Raw genomic sequence first — 13,436 nt, 5'->3', positions numbered from 1 at the left:
GTTATCAAGAACTGCTTGCATATTTTGGTAAGACTTTGTAGAAATAAAATGCCTTTTAATGACATAATTCAAGTATACTGCTTAAAAATTTTTTGTAGATTAACAAAAATACTACCATTCCAAATGTTAAATTTATCATCATTTTTGCTAAACTTGCAGATAAAAATTGGACATTTCTGTTTTCATTGAAAACAGATGACCTAAGAGTGAATGTTATAATACAACATAACATGATTGCAGCTTCTAATGTATTAACTTGATCACACCAACCCTCTGCAGCATTGGATGGTTACTGGCATTGTCAGGTGAAAATTGAAGAACTGGGAAAAGGGCTACATGGTGATACTGGGTTGAGTGGCATCTTTTTCAAAGGTTGGGAAAACAGTAGTTAGAAATGATGCTACAATTCATATGTTAGCTTTAATTAGAAAAAAATGACACTGTTACCTATCTCTTTTACAATAACAGAATAAATTGAAACTTCTTTAGTTCTTTAATCAGTTGTTTGCTGTATTATGATATTTTTTATGGTTAAAAGCTAAATGATTTTAGGATAAAATGTATTCTCATTAGCAGAGAAAGAATAGAGTTTATAATTGAACAAACAACACATCTAACATTGGATTAATATCCAATGTTAGATGTGTTGTTTGTTCAATTGTAGGAAAGGCTTCTTAAAAGTGGGCCAGATAGAATAAGTTTAGTATTGACAAATTTGGTTTCACTGGGGATTGAACCCAGGACTTTCCATGAGTAAAGCAAATGTGATAACCCTAACGCTATGAAACCAAGATGAGTGGATCATGGGTGGCCAAGTTTGTATGATCACAAATGTGCATGATCACTTTGTTACCAATTTATTATACAATAACAAAATAAATTGAAACTTCTTTAGTTCTTCAATCAGCTGTTTGCTCTATTATGATAGTTTTTTATGGTTGAAAGGTAAATGTTTTTAAGATAAAATGTATTCTCATTAGCAGTGAAGAAACAGTTTGTAAGTGAACAAACAACATATTTCACATTGGGCAGTAGCAGGAAAGCCTTCCTTAAAGTATACCTGTTGGTATAGGTCATTATTAATAATTATGATTTCACTGGGGATTGAACCCAGGACCTTCTGCGTGTAAAGCAGATGTGATAACCACTACACTATGAAACCAAGACGGAGGCTGTTCTCACATGGTTGGTCAAACTTGCAAGATCAAAAATTTTAGTTACAACTTAGTAAAGAGTAATGAGCACAATGTCAAATAAACCTGTATATATCTATTTCAAATGAACATTTTACAAAGATTTTCAAGCTAATAATATTTATATTTGAAAAAAATATGCATTATTTCTAGCAACTTGAACATTTGTATTCTACTGACATGAGATTTAACAAGATTGTCTTGCTATGTATTTTCTTGCCTTGTTATCAAGAGCTGCTTGCATATTTTGGTAAGACTTTGTAGAAATAAAATGCCTTTTAATGACATAATTCAAGTATACTGCTTAAAAAAAAACTTGTAGATTAACAAAAATACTACCATTCTAAATGTTAAATTTATCATCATTTTTGCTAAACTTGCAGATAAAAATTAGACATTTCTGTTTTCATTGAAAACAGATGACCTAAGAGTGAATGTTATAATACAACATAACATGATTGCAGCTTCTAATGTATTAACTTGATCACACCAACGCTCTGCAGCATTGGATGGTTGCTGGCATTGTCAGGTGAAAATTTAAGTACTGGGAAAAGGGCTACATGGTGATACTGGGTTGAGTGGCATCTTTTTCAAAGGTTGGGAAAACAGTAGTTAGAAATGATGCTACAATTCATATGTTAGCTTTAATTAGAAAAAAATGACACTGTTACCTATCTCTTTTACAATAACAAAATAAATTGAAACTTCTTTAGTTCTTTAATCAGTTGTTTGCTGTATTATGATATTTTTTATGGTTAAAAGCTAAATGATTTTAGGATAAAATGTATTCTCATTAGCAGAGAAAGAATAGAGCTTATAATTGAACAAACAACACATCTAACATTGGATATTAGTAGGAAAGGCTTCTTAAAATTGGACCAGATTGAATAATTTCTGTATTGACAAATCTGGTTTCACTGGGGATTGAACCCAGTACCTTCTATGAGTAAAGCAGATGTGATATCCCTTACACTATGAAACCAAGATGAGAGGATCATGGGTGGCCAAGTTTGTATGATCACAAAAGTGCATGATCACTTTGTTACCAATTTTTTATACAATAACAAAATAACTTCAAACTTCTTTAGTTCTTTAATCAGTTGTTTGCTCTATTATGATAGTTTTTTGTGGTTGAAAGCTAAATGTTTTTAAGATAAAATGTATTCTCATTAGCAGTGAAGAAACAGTTTGTAAGTGAACAAACAACATATTTCACATTGGGCAGTAGCAGGAAAGAATTCCTTAAAGTATACCTGTTGGTATAGGTCATTATTAATAAATATGATTTCACTGGGGATTGAACCCAGGACCTTCTGCGTGTAAAGCAGATGTGAAAACCACTACACTATGAAACCAAGACGGAAGCTGTCCTCACATGGTTGGTCAAACTTGCAAGATCAAAAATTTTAGTTAAAACTTAGTAAAGAGTAATGAGCACAATGTCAAATAAACCTGTATATATCTATTTCAAATGAACATTTTACAAAGTTTTTCAAGCTAATAATATTTATATTTGAAAAAAATATGCATTATTTCTAGCAACTTGAACATTTGTATTCTACTGACATGAGATTTAACAAGATTGTCTTGCTATCTATTTTCTTGTCTTGTTATCAAGAACTGCTTGCATATTTTGGTAAGACTTTGTAGAAATAAAATGCCTTTTAATGACATAATTCAAGTATACTGCTTAAAAAAAACTTGTAGATTAACAAAAATACTACCATTCCAAATGTTAAATTTATCATCATTTTTGCTAAACTTGCAGATAAAATTTGGACATTTCTGTTTTCATTGAAAACAGATGACCTAAGAGTGAATGTTATAATACAACATAACATGATTGCAGCTTCTAATGTATTAACTTGATCACACCAACCCTCTGCAGCATTGGATGGTTACTGGCATTGTCAGGTGAAAATTGAAGTACTGGGAAAAGGGCTACATGGTGATACTGGGTTGAGTGGCATCTTTTTCAAAGGTTGGGAAAACAGTAGTTAGAAATGATGCTTCAATTCATATGTTAGCTTTAATTAGAAAAAAATGACACTGTTACCTATCTCTTTTACAATAACAAAATAAATTGAAACTTCTTTAGTTCTTTAATCAGTTGTTTGCTGTATTATGATATTTTTTATGGTTAAAAGCTAAATGATTTTAGGATAAAATGTATTCTCATTAGCAGAGAAAGAATAGAGTTTATAATTGAACAAACAACACATCTAACATTGGATATTAGTAGGAAAGGCTTCTTAAAAGTGGACCAGATAGAATAAATTCAGTATTGACAAATCTGGTTTCACTGGGGATTGAAGCCAGGAACTTCCATGAGTAAAGCAGATGTGATAACCCTTACGCTATGAAACCAAGATCAGTGGATCGTGGGTGGCCAAGTTTGTATGATCACAAATGTGCATGATCACTTTGTTACCAATTTATTATACAATAACAAAATAAATTGAAACTTCTTTAGTTCTTTAATCAGTTGTTTGCTGTATTATTATATTTTTTATGGTTAAAAGCTAAATGATTGTAGGATAAAATTTATTCTCATTAGCAGAGAAAGAATAGAGTTTATAATTGAACAAACAACACATCTAACATTGGATATTAGTAGGAAAGGCTTCTTAAAAGTGGACCAGATTGAATAATTTCTGTATTGACAAATATGGTTTCACTGGGGATTGAACCCAGTACCTTCCATGAGTAAAGCAGATGTGATATCCCTTACACTATGAAACCAAGATGAGAGGATCATGGGTGGCCAAGTTTGTATGATCACAAAAGTGCATGATCACTTTGTTACCAATTTATTATACAATAACAAAATAAATTGAAACTTCTTTAGTTCTTTAATCAGTTGTTTGCTCTATTATGATAGTTTTTTATGGTTGAAAGCTAAATGTTTTTAAGATAAAATGTATTCTCATTAGCAGTGAAGAAACAGTTTGTAAGTGAACAAACAACATATTTCACATTGGGCAGTAGCAGGAAAGCCTTCCTTAAAGTATACCTGTTGGTATAGGTCATTATTAATAAATATGATTTCACTGGGGATTGAACCCAGGACCTTCTGCGTGTAAAGCAGATGTGATAACCACTACACTATGAAACAAAGATGGAAGCTGTCCTCACATGGTTGGTCAAACTTGCAAGATCAAAAATTTTTGTTAAAACTTAGTAAAGAGTAATGAGCACAATGTCAAATAAACCTGTATATATCTATTTCAAATGAACATTTTACAAAGTTTTTCAAGCTAATAATATTTATATTTGAAAAAAATATGCATTATTTCTAGCAACTTGAACATTTGTATTCTACTGACATGAGATTTAACAAGATTGTCTTGCTATCTATTTTCTTGCCTTGTTATCAAGAGCTGCTTGCATATTTTGGTAAGATTTTGTAGAAATAAAATGCATTTTAATGACATAATTCAAGTATACTGCTTAAAAAAAACTTGTAGATTAACAAAAATACTACCATTCTAAATCTTAAATTTATCATCATTTTTGCTAAACTTGCAGATAAAAATTAGACATTTCTGTTTTCATTGAAAACAGATGACCTAAGAGTGAATGTTATAATACAACATAACATGATTGCAGCTTCTAATGTATTAACTTGATCACACCAACGCTCTGCAGCATTGGATGGTTGCTGGCATTGTCAGGTGAAAATTGAAGTACTGGGAAAAATGGCTACATGGAGATACTGGGTTGAGTGGCATCTTTTTCAAAGGTTGGGAAAACAGTAGTTAGAAATGATGCTATAATTCATATGTTAGCTTTAATTAGAAAAAAACGACACTTTGTTACCAATCTCTTTTACAATAACAAAATAAATTGAAACTTCTTTAGTTCTTTAATCAGTTGTTTGCTGTATTATGATATTTTTTATGGTTAAAAGCTAAATGATTGTAGGATAAAATTTATTCTCATTAGCAGAGAAAGAATAGAGTTTATAATTGAACAAACAACACATCTAACATTGGATATTAGTAGGAAAGGCTTCTTAAAAGTGGACCAGATAGAATAAGTTCAGTATTGACAAATATGGTTTCACTGGGGATTGAACCCAGTACCTTCCATGAGTAAAGCAGATGTGATAACCCTTACACTATGAAACCAAGATAGGTGGATGATGGGTGGCCAAGTTTGTATGATCACAAATGTGCATGATCACTTTGTTACCAATTTATTATACAATAACAAAATAAATTGAAACTTCTTTAGTTCTTTTATCAGTTGTTTGCTCTATTATGATAGTTTTTTATGGTTGAAAGCTAAATGTTTTTAAGATAAATTGTATTCTCATTAGCAGTGAAGAAACAGTTTGTAAGTGAACAAACAACATATTTCACATTGGGCAGTAGCAGGAAAGCCTTCCTTAAAGTATACCTGTTGGTATAGGTCATTATTAATAAATATGATTTCACTGGGGATTGAACCCAGGACCTTCTGCGTGTAAAGCAGATGTGATAACCACTACACTATGAAACCAAGGCGGAGGCTGTTCTCACATGGTTGGTCAAACTTGCAAGATCAAAAATTTTTGTTAAAACTTAGTAAAGAGTAATGAGCACAATGTCAAATAAACCTGTATATATCTATTTCAAATGAACATTTTACAAAGTTTTTCAAGCTAATAATATTTATATTTGAAAAAAATATGCATTATTTCTAGCAACTTGAACATTTGTATTCTACTGACATGAGATTTAACAAGATTGTCTTGCTATGTATTTTCTTGCCTTGTTATCAAGAGCTGCTTGCATATTTTGGTAAGACTTTGTAGAAATAAAATGCCTTTTAATGACATAATTCAAGTATACTGCTTAAAAAAAACTTGTAGATTAACAAAAATACTACCATTCTAAATGTTAAATTTATCATCATTTTTGCTAAACTTGCAGATAAAAATTAGACATTTCTGTTTTCATTGAAAACAGATGACCTAAGAGTGAATGTTATAATACAACATAACATGATTGCAGCTTCTAATGTATTAACTTGATCACACCAACGCTCTGCAGCATTGGATGGTTACTGGCATTGTCAGGAGAAAATTGAAGAACTGGGAAAAGGGCTACATGGTGATACTGGGTTGAGTGGCATCTTTTTCAAAGGTTGGGAAAACAGTAGTTAGAAATGATGCTACAATTCATATGTTAGCTTTAATTAGAAAAAAATGACACTGTTACCTATCTCTTTTACAATAACAAAATAAATTGAAACTTCTTTAGTTCTTTAATCAGTTGTTTGCTGTATTATGATATTTTTTATGGTTAAAAGCTATATGATTTTAGGATAAAATGTATTCTCATTAGCAGAGAAAGAATAGAGTTTATAATTGAACAAACAACACATCTAACATTGGATATTAGTAGGAAAGGCTTCTTAAAAGTGGACCAGATAGAATAAGTTCAGTATTGACAAATCTGGTTTCACTGGGGATTGAAGCCAGGAACTTCCATGAGTAAAGCAGATGTGATAACCCTTACACTATGAAACCAAGATAGGTGGATGATGGGTGGCCAAGTTTGTATGATCACAAAGGTGCATGATCACTTTGTTACCAATTTATTATACAATAACAAAATAAATTGAAACTTCTTTAGTTCTTTAATCAGTTGTTTGCTCTATTATGATAGTTTTTTATGGTTGAAAGCTAAATGTTTTTAAGATAAAATGTATTCTCATTAGCAGTGAAGAAACAGTTTGTAAGTGAACAAACAACATATTTCACATTGGGCAGTAGCAGGAAAGCCTTCCTTAAAGTATACCTGTTGGTATAGGTCATTATTAATAAATATGATTTCACTGGGGATTGAACCCAGGACCTTCTGCGTGTAAAGCAGATGTGATAACCACTACACTATGAAACCAAGACGGAGAATGTCCTCACATGGTTGGTCAAACTTGCAAGATCAAAAATTTTAGTTAAAACTTAGTAAAGAGTAATGAGCACAATGTCAAATAAACCTGTATATATCTATTTCAAATGAACATTTTACAAAGTTTTTCAAGCTAATAATATTTATATTTGAAAAAAATATGCATTATTTCTAGCAACTTGAACATTTGTATTCTACTGACATGAGATTTAACAAGATTGTCTTGCTATGTATTTTCTTGCCTTGTTATCAAGAGCTGCTTGCATATTTTGGTAAGACTTTGTAGAAATAAAATGCCTTTTAATGACATAATTCAAGTATACTGCTTAAAAAAAACTTGTAGATTAACAAAAATACTACCATTCTAAATGTTAAATTTATCATCATTTTTGCTAAACTTGCAGATAAAAATTAGACATTTCTGTTTTCATTGAAAACAGATGACCTAAGAGTGAATGTTATAATACAACATAACATGATTGCAGCTTCTAATGTATTAACTTGATCACACCAACGCTCTGCAGCATTGGATGGTTGCTGGCATTGTCAGGTGAAAATTGAAGTACTGGGAAAAATGGCTACATGGAGATACTGGGTTGAGTGGCATCTTTTTCAATGGTTGGAAAACAGTAGTTAGAAATGATGCTACAATTCATATGTTAGCTTTAAATAGAAAAAAATGACACTTTGTTACCAATCTCTTTTACAATAACAAAATAAATTGAAACTTCTATAGTTCTTTAATCAGTTGTTTGCTGTATTATGATATTTTTTATGGTTAAAAGCTAAATGATTTTAGGATAAAATGTATTCTCATTAGCAGAGAAAGAATAGAGTTTATAATTGAACAAACAACACATCTAACATTGGATATTAGTAGAAAAGGCTTCTTAAAAGTGGAACTGATTGAATAAGTTCAGTATTGATAAATCTGGTTTCACTGGGGATTGAACCCAGGACCTTCCACGAGTAAAGCAGATGTGATAACCCTTACACTATGAAACCAAGATGAGAGGCTTATGGGTGGCCAAGTTTGTATGATCACAAATGTGCATGATCACTTTGTTACCAATTTATTATACAATAACAAAATAAATTGAAACTTCTTTAGTTCTTTAATCAGTTGTTTGCTCTATTATGATAGTTTTTTATGGTTGAAAGCTAAATGTTTTTAAGATAAAATGTATTCTCATTAGCAGTGAAGAAACAGTTTGTAAGTGAACAAACAACATATTTCACATTGGGCAGTAGCAGGAAAGCCTTCCTTAAAGTATACCTGTTGGTATAGGTCATTATTAATAAATATGATTTCACTGGGGATTGAACCCAGGACCTTCTGCGTGTAAAGCAGATGTGATAACCACTACACTATGAAACCAATACGGAGGCTGTCCTCACATGGTTGGTCAAACTTGCAAGATCAAAAATTTTAGTTAAAACTTAGTAAAGAGTAATGAGCACAATGTCAAATAAACCTGTATATATCTATTTCAAATGAACATTTTACAAAGTTTTTCAAGCTAATAATATTTATATTTGAAAAAAATATGCATTATTTCTAGCAACTTGAACATTTGTATTCTACTGACATGAGATTTAACAAGATTGTCTTGCTATGTATTTTCTTGCCTTGTTATCAAGAGCTGCTTGCATATTTTGGTAAGACTTTGTAGAAATAAAATGCCTTTTAATTCAAGTATACTGCTTAAAAAAAACTTGTAGATTAACAAAAATACTACCATTCTAAATGTTAAATTTATCATCATTTTTGCTAAACTTGCAGATAAAAATTAGACATTTCTGTTTTCATTGAAAACAGATGACCTAAGAGTGAATGTTATAATACAACATAACATGATTGCAGCTTCTAATGTATTAACTTGATCACACCAACGCTCTGCAGCATTGGATGGTTGCTGGCATTGTCAGGTGAAAATTGAAGTACTGGGAAAAATGGCTACATGGAGATACTGGGTTGAGTGGCATCTTTTTCAATGGTTGGAAAACAGTAGTTAGAAATGATGCTACAATTCATATGTTAGCTTTAAATAGAAAAAAATGACACTTTGTTACCAATCTCTTTTACAATAACAAAATAAATTGAAACTTCTATAGTTCTTTAATCAGTTGTTTGCTGTATTATGATATTTTTTATGGTTAAAAGCTAAATGATTTTAGGATAAAATGTATTCTCATTAGCAGAGAAAGAATAGAGTTTATAATTGAACAAACAACACATCTAACATTGGATATTAGTAGGAAAGGCTTCTTAAAAGTGGACCAGATAGAATAAGTTCAGTATTGACAAATCTGGTTTCACTGGGGATTGAAGCCAGGAACTTCCATGAGTAAAGCAGATGTGATAACCCTTACACTATGAAACCAAGATAGGTGGATGATGGGTGGCCAAGTTTGTATGATCACAAAGGTGCATGATCACTTTGTTACCAATTTATTATACAATAACAAAATAAATTGAAACTTCTTTAGTTCTTTAATCAGTTGTTTGCTCTATTATGATAGTTTTTTATGGTTGAAAGCTAAATGTTTTTAAGATAAAATGTATTCTCATTAGCAGTGAAGAAACAGTTTGTAAGTGAACAAACAACATATTTCACATTGGGCAGTAGCAGGAAAGCCTTCCTTAAAGTATACCTGTTGGTATAGGTCATTATTAATAAATATGATTTCACTGGGGATTGAACCCAGGACCTTCTGCGTGTAAAGCAGATGTGATAACCACTACACTATGAAACCAAGACGGAGGCTGTCCTCACATGGTTGGTCAAACTTGCAAGATCAAAAATTTTAGTTAAAACTTAGTAAAGAGTAATGAGCACAATGTCAAATAAACCTGTATATATCTATTTCAAATGAACATTTTACAAAGTTTTTCAAGCTAATAATATTTATATTTGAAAAAAATATGCATTATTTCTAGCAACTTGAACATTTGTATTCTACTGACATGAGATTTAACAAGATTGTCTTGCTATGTATTTTCTTGCCTTGTTATCAAGAGCTGCTTGCATATTTTGGTAAGACTTTGTAGAAATAAAATGCCTTTTAATGACATAATTCAAGTATACTGCTTAAAAAAAACTTGTAGATTAACAAAAATACTACCATTCTAAATGTTAAATTTATCATCATTTTTGCTAAACTTGCAGATAAAAATTAGACATTTCTGTTTTCATTGAAAACAGATGACCTAAGAGTGAATGTTATAATACAACATAACATGATTGCAGCTTCTAATGTATTAACTTGATCACACCAACGCTCTGCAGCATTGGATGGTTGCTGGCATTGTCAGGTGAAAATTGAAGTACTGGGAAAAATGGCTACATGGAGATACTGGGTTGAGTGGCATCTTTTTCAATGGTTGGAAAACAGTAGTTAGAAATGATGCTACAATTCATATGTTAGCTTTAAATAGAAAAAAATGACACTTTGTTACCAATCTCTTTTACAATAACAAAATAAATTGAAACTTCTATAGTTCTTTAATCAGTTGTTTGCTGTATTATGATATTTTTTATGGTTAAAAGCTAAATGATTTTAGGATAAAATGTATTCTCATTAGCAGAGAAAGAATAGAGTTTATAATTGAACAAACAACACATCTAACATTGGATATTAGTAGAAAAGGCTTCTTAAAAGTGGAACTGATTGAATAAGTTCAGTATTGATAAATCTGGTTTCACTGGGGATTGAACCCAGGACCTTCCACGAGTAAAGCAGATGTGATAACCCTTACACTATGAAACCAAGATGAGAGGCTTATGGGTGGCCAAGTTTGTATGATCACAAATGTGCATGATCACTTTGTTACCAATTTATTATACAATAACAAAATAAATTGAAACTTCTTTAGTTCTTTAATCAGTTGTTTGCTCTATTATGATAGTTTTTTATGGTTGAAAGCTAAATGTTTTTAAGATAAAATGTATTCTCATTAGCATTGAAGAAACAGTTTGTAAGTGAACAAACAACATATTTCACATTGGGCAGTAGCAGGAAAGCCTTCCTTAAAGTATACCTGTTGGTATAGGTCATTATTAATAAATATGATTTCACTGGGGACCTTCTGCGTGTAAAGCAGATGTGATAACCACTAGACTATGAAACCAAGACGGAAGCTGTCCTCACATGGTTGGTCAAACTTGCAAGATCAAAAATTTTAGTTAAAACTTAGTAAAGAGTAATGAGCACAATGTCAAATAAACCTGTATATATCTATTTCAAATGAACATTTTACAAAGTTTTTCAAGCTAATAATATTTATATTTGAAAAAAATATGCATTATTTCTAGCAACTTGAACATTTGTATTCTACTGACATGAGATTTAACAAGATTGTCTTGCTATGTATTTTCTTGCCTTGTTATCAAGAGCTGCTTGCATATTTTGGTAAGACTTTGTAGAAATAAAATGCCTTTTAATGACATAATTCAAGTATACTGCTTAAAAAAAACTTGTAGATTAACAAAAATACTACCATTCTAAATGTTAAATTTATCATCATTTTTGCTAAACTTGCTGATAAAAATTAGACATTTCTGTTTTCATTGAAAACAGATGACCTAAGAGTGAATGTTATAATACAACATAACATGATTGCAGCTTCTAATGTATTAACTTGATCACACCAACGCTCTGCAGCATTGGATGGTTACTGGCATTGTCAGGAGAAAATTGAAGAACTGGGAAAAGGGCTACATGGTGATACTGGGTTGAGTGGCATCTTTTTCAAAGGTTGGGAAAACAGTAGTTAGAAATGATGCTACAATTCATATGTTAGCTTTAATTAGAAAAAAATGACACTGTTACCTATCTCTTTTACAATAACAAAATAAATTGAAACTTCTTTAGTTCTTTAATCAGTTGTTTGCTGTATTATGATATTTTTTATGGTTAAAAGCTATATGATTTTAGGATAAAATGTATTCTCATTAGCAGAGAAAGAATAGAGTTTATAATTGAACAAACAACACATCTAACATTGGATATTAGTAGGAAAGGCTTCTTAAAAGTGGACCAGATAGAATAAGTTCAGTATTGACAAATCTGGTTTCACTGGGGATTGAAGCCAGGAACTTCCATGAGTAAAGCAGATGTGATAACCCTTACACTATGAAACCAAGATAGGTGGATGATGGGTGGCCAAGTTTGTATGATCACAAAGGTGCATGATCACTTTGTTACCAATTTATTATACAATAACAAAATAAATTGAAACTTCTTTAGTTCTTTAATCAGTTGTTTGCTCTATTATGATAGTTTTTTATGGTTGAAAGCTAAATGTTTTTAAGATAAAATGTATTCTCATTAGCAGTGAAGAAACAGTTTGTAAGTGAACAAACAACATATTTCACATTGGGCAGTAGCAGGAAAGCCTTCCTTAAAGTATACCTGTTGGTATAGGTCATTATTAATAAATATGATTTCACTGGGGATTGAACCCAGGACCTTCTGCGTGTAAAGCAGATGTGATAACCACTACACTATGAAACCAAGACGGAGGCTGTCCTCACATGGTTGGTCAAACTTGCAAGATCAAAAATTTTAGTTAAAACTTAGTAAAGAGTAATGAGCACAATGTCAAATAAACCTGTATATATCTATTTCAAATGAACATTTTACAAAGTTTTTCAAGCTAATAATATTTATATTTGAAAAAAATATGCATTATTTCTAGCAACTTGAACATTTGTATTCTACTGACATGAGATTTAACAAGATTGTCTTGCTATGTATTTTCTTGCCTTGTTATCAAGAGCTGCTTGCATATTTTGGTAAGACTTTGTAGAAATAAAATGCCTTTTAATGACATAATTCAAGTATACTGCTTAAAAAAAACTTGTAGATTAACAAAAATACTACCATTCTAAATGTTAAATTTATCATCATTTTTGCTAAACTTGCAGATAAAAATTAGACATTTCTGTTTTCATTGAAAACAGATGACCTAAGAGTGAATGTTATAATACAACATAACATGATTGCAGCTTCTAATGTATTAACTTGATCACACCAACGCTCTGCAGCATTGGATGGTTGCTGGCATTGTCAGGTGAAAATTGAAGTACTGGGAAAAATGGCTACATGGAGATACTGGGTTGAGTGGCATCTTTTTCAATGGTTGGAAAACAGTAGTTAGAAATGATGCTACAATTCATATGTTAGCTTTAAATAGAAAAAAATGACACTTTGTTACCAATCTCTTTTACAATAACAAAATAAATTGAAACTTCTATAGTTCTTTAATCAGTTGTTTGCTGTATTATGATATTTTTTATGGTTAAAAGCTAAATGATTTTAGGATAAAATGTATTCTCATTAG

General features: G+C 31.0%; 10 non-coding genes across 10 annotated transcripts; all 10 read right to left on the bottom strand.

The window, feature by feature from the left end:
* Positions 1-1,089: 1,089 nt before the first annotated feature.
* On the bottom strand, positions 1,090-1,162 carry TRNAV-UAC (transfer RNA valine (anticodon UAC)). The gene has a single exon. It is a non-coding gene; the product is annotated as a tRNA-Val (tRNA).
* Positions 1,163-2,475: 1,313 nt separating this feature from the next.
* Positions 2,476-2,548, bottom strand: TRNAV-UAC (transfer RNA valine (anticodon UAC)). Its single transcript has one exon. It is a non-coding gene; the product is annotated as a tRNA-Val (tRNA).
* A 1,687-nt stretch (positions 2,549-4,235) lies between these two features.
* Positions 4,236-4,308, bottom strand: TRNAV-UAC (transfer RNA valine (anticodon UAC)). Its single transcript has one exon. It is a non-coding gene; the product is annotated as a tRNA-Val (tRNA).
* Positions 4,309-5,623: 1,315 nt separating this feature from the next.
* TRNAV-UAC (transfer RNA valine (anticodon UAC)) lies at positions 5,624-5,696 on the bottom strand. The gene has a single exon. It is a non-coding gene; the product is annotated as a tRNA-Val (tRNA).
* Positions 5,697-7,008: 1,312 nt separating this feature from the next.
* On the bottom strand, positions 7,009-7,081 carry TRNAV-UAC (transfer RNA valine (anticodon UAC)). Its single transcript has one exon. It is a non-coding gene; the product is annotated as a tRNA-Val (tRNA).
* A 941-nt stretch (positions 7,082-8,022) lies between these two features.
* TRNAV-UAC (transfer RNA valine (anticodon UAC)) lies at positions 8,023-8,095 on the bottom strand. Its single transcript has one exon. It is a non-coding gene; the product is annotated as a tRNA-Val (tRNA).
* A 300-nt stretch (positions 8,096-8,395) lies between these two features.
* On the bottom strand, positions 8,396-8,468 carry TRNAV-UAC (transfer RNA valine (anticodon UAC)). Its single transcript has one exon. It is a non-coding gene; the product is annotated as a tRNA-Val (tRNA).
* Positions 8,469-9,774: 1,306 nt separating this feature from the next.
* TRNAV-UAC (transfer RNA valine (anticodon UAC)) lies at positions 9,775-9,847 on the bottom strand. Its single transcript has one exon. It is a non-coding gene; the product is annotated as a tRNA-Val (tRNA).
* Positions 9,848-10,788: 941 nt separating this feature from the next.
* Positions 10,789-10,861, bottom strand: TRNAV-UAC (transfer RNA valine (anticodon UAC)). The gene has a single exon. It is a non-coding gene; the product is annotated as a tRNA-Val (tRNA).
* A 1,673-nt stretch (positions 10,862-12,534) lies between these two features.
* On the bottom strand, positions 12,535-12,607 carry TRNAV-UAC (transfer RNA valine (anticodon UAC)). The gene has a single exon. It is a non-coding gene; the product is annotated as a tRNA-Val (tRNA).
* Between the last annotated feature and the right edge of the window lie 829 nt (positions 12,608-13,436).

Source organism: Taudactylus pleione, unplaced genomic scaffold (genome assembly GCF_031769625.1).
Source record: "Taudactylus pleione unplaced genomic scaffold, aTauple2 ptg000085l, whole genome shotgun sequence".
NCBI lineage: Eukaryota > Metazoa > Chordata > Amphibia > Anura > Myobatrachidae > Taudactylus > Taudactylus pleione.
Note: the sequence above shows the minus strand (reverse complement) of the source record. Positions and strands in the feature narration are given on the sequence as shown.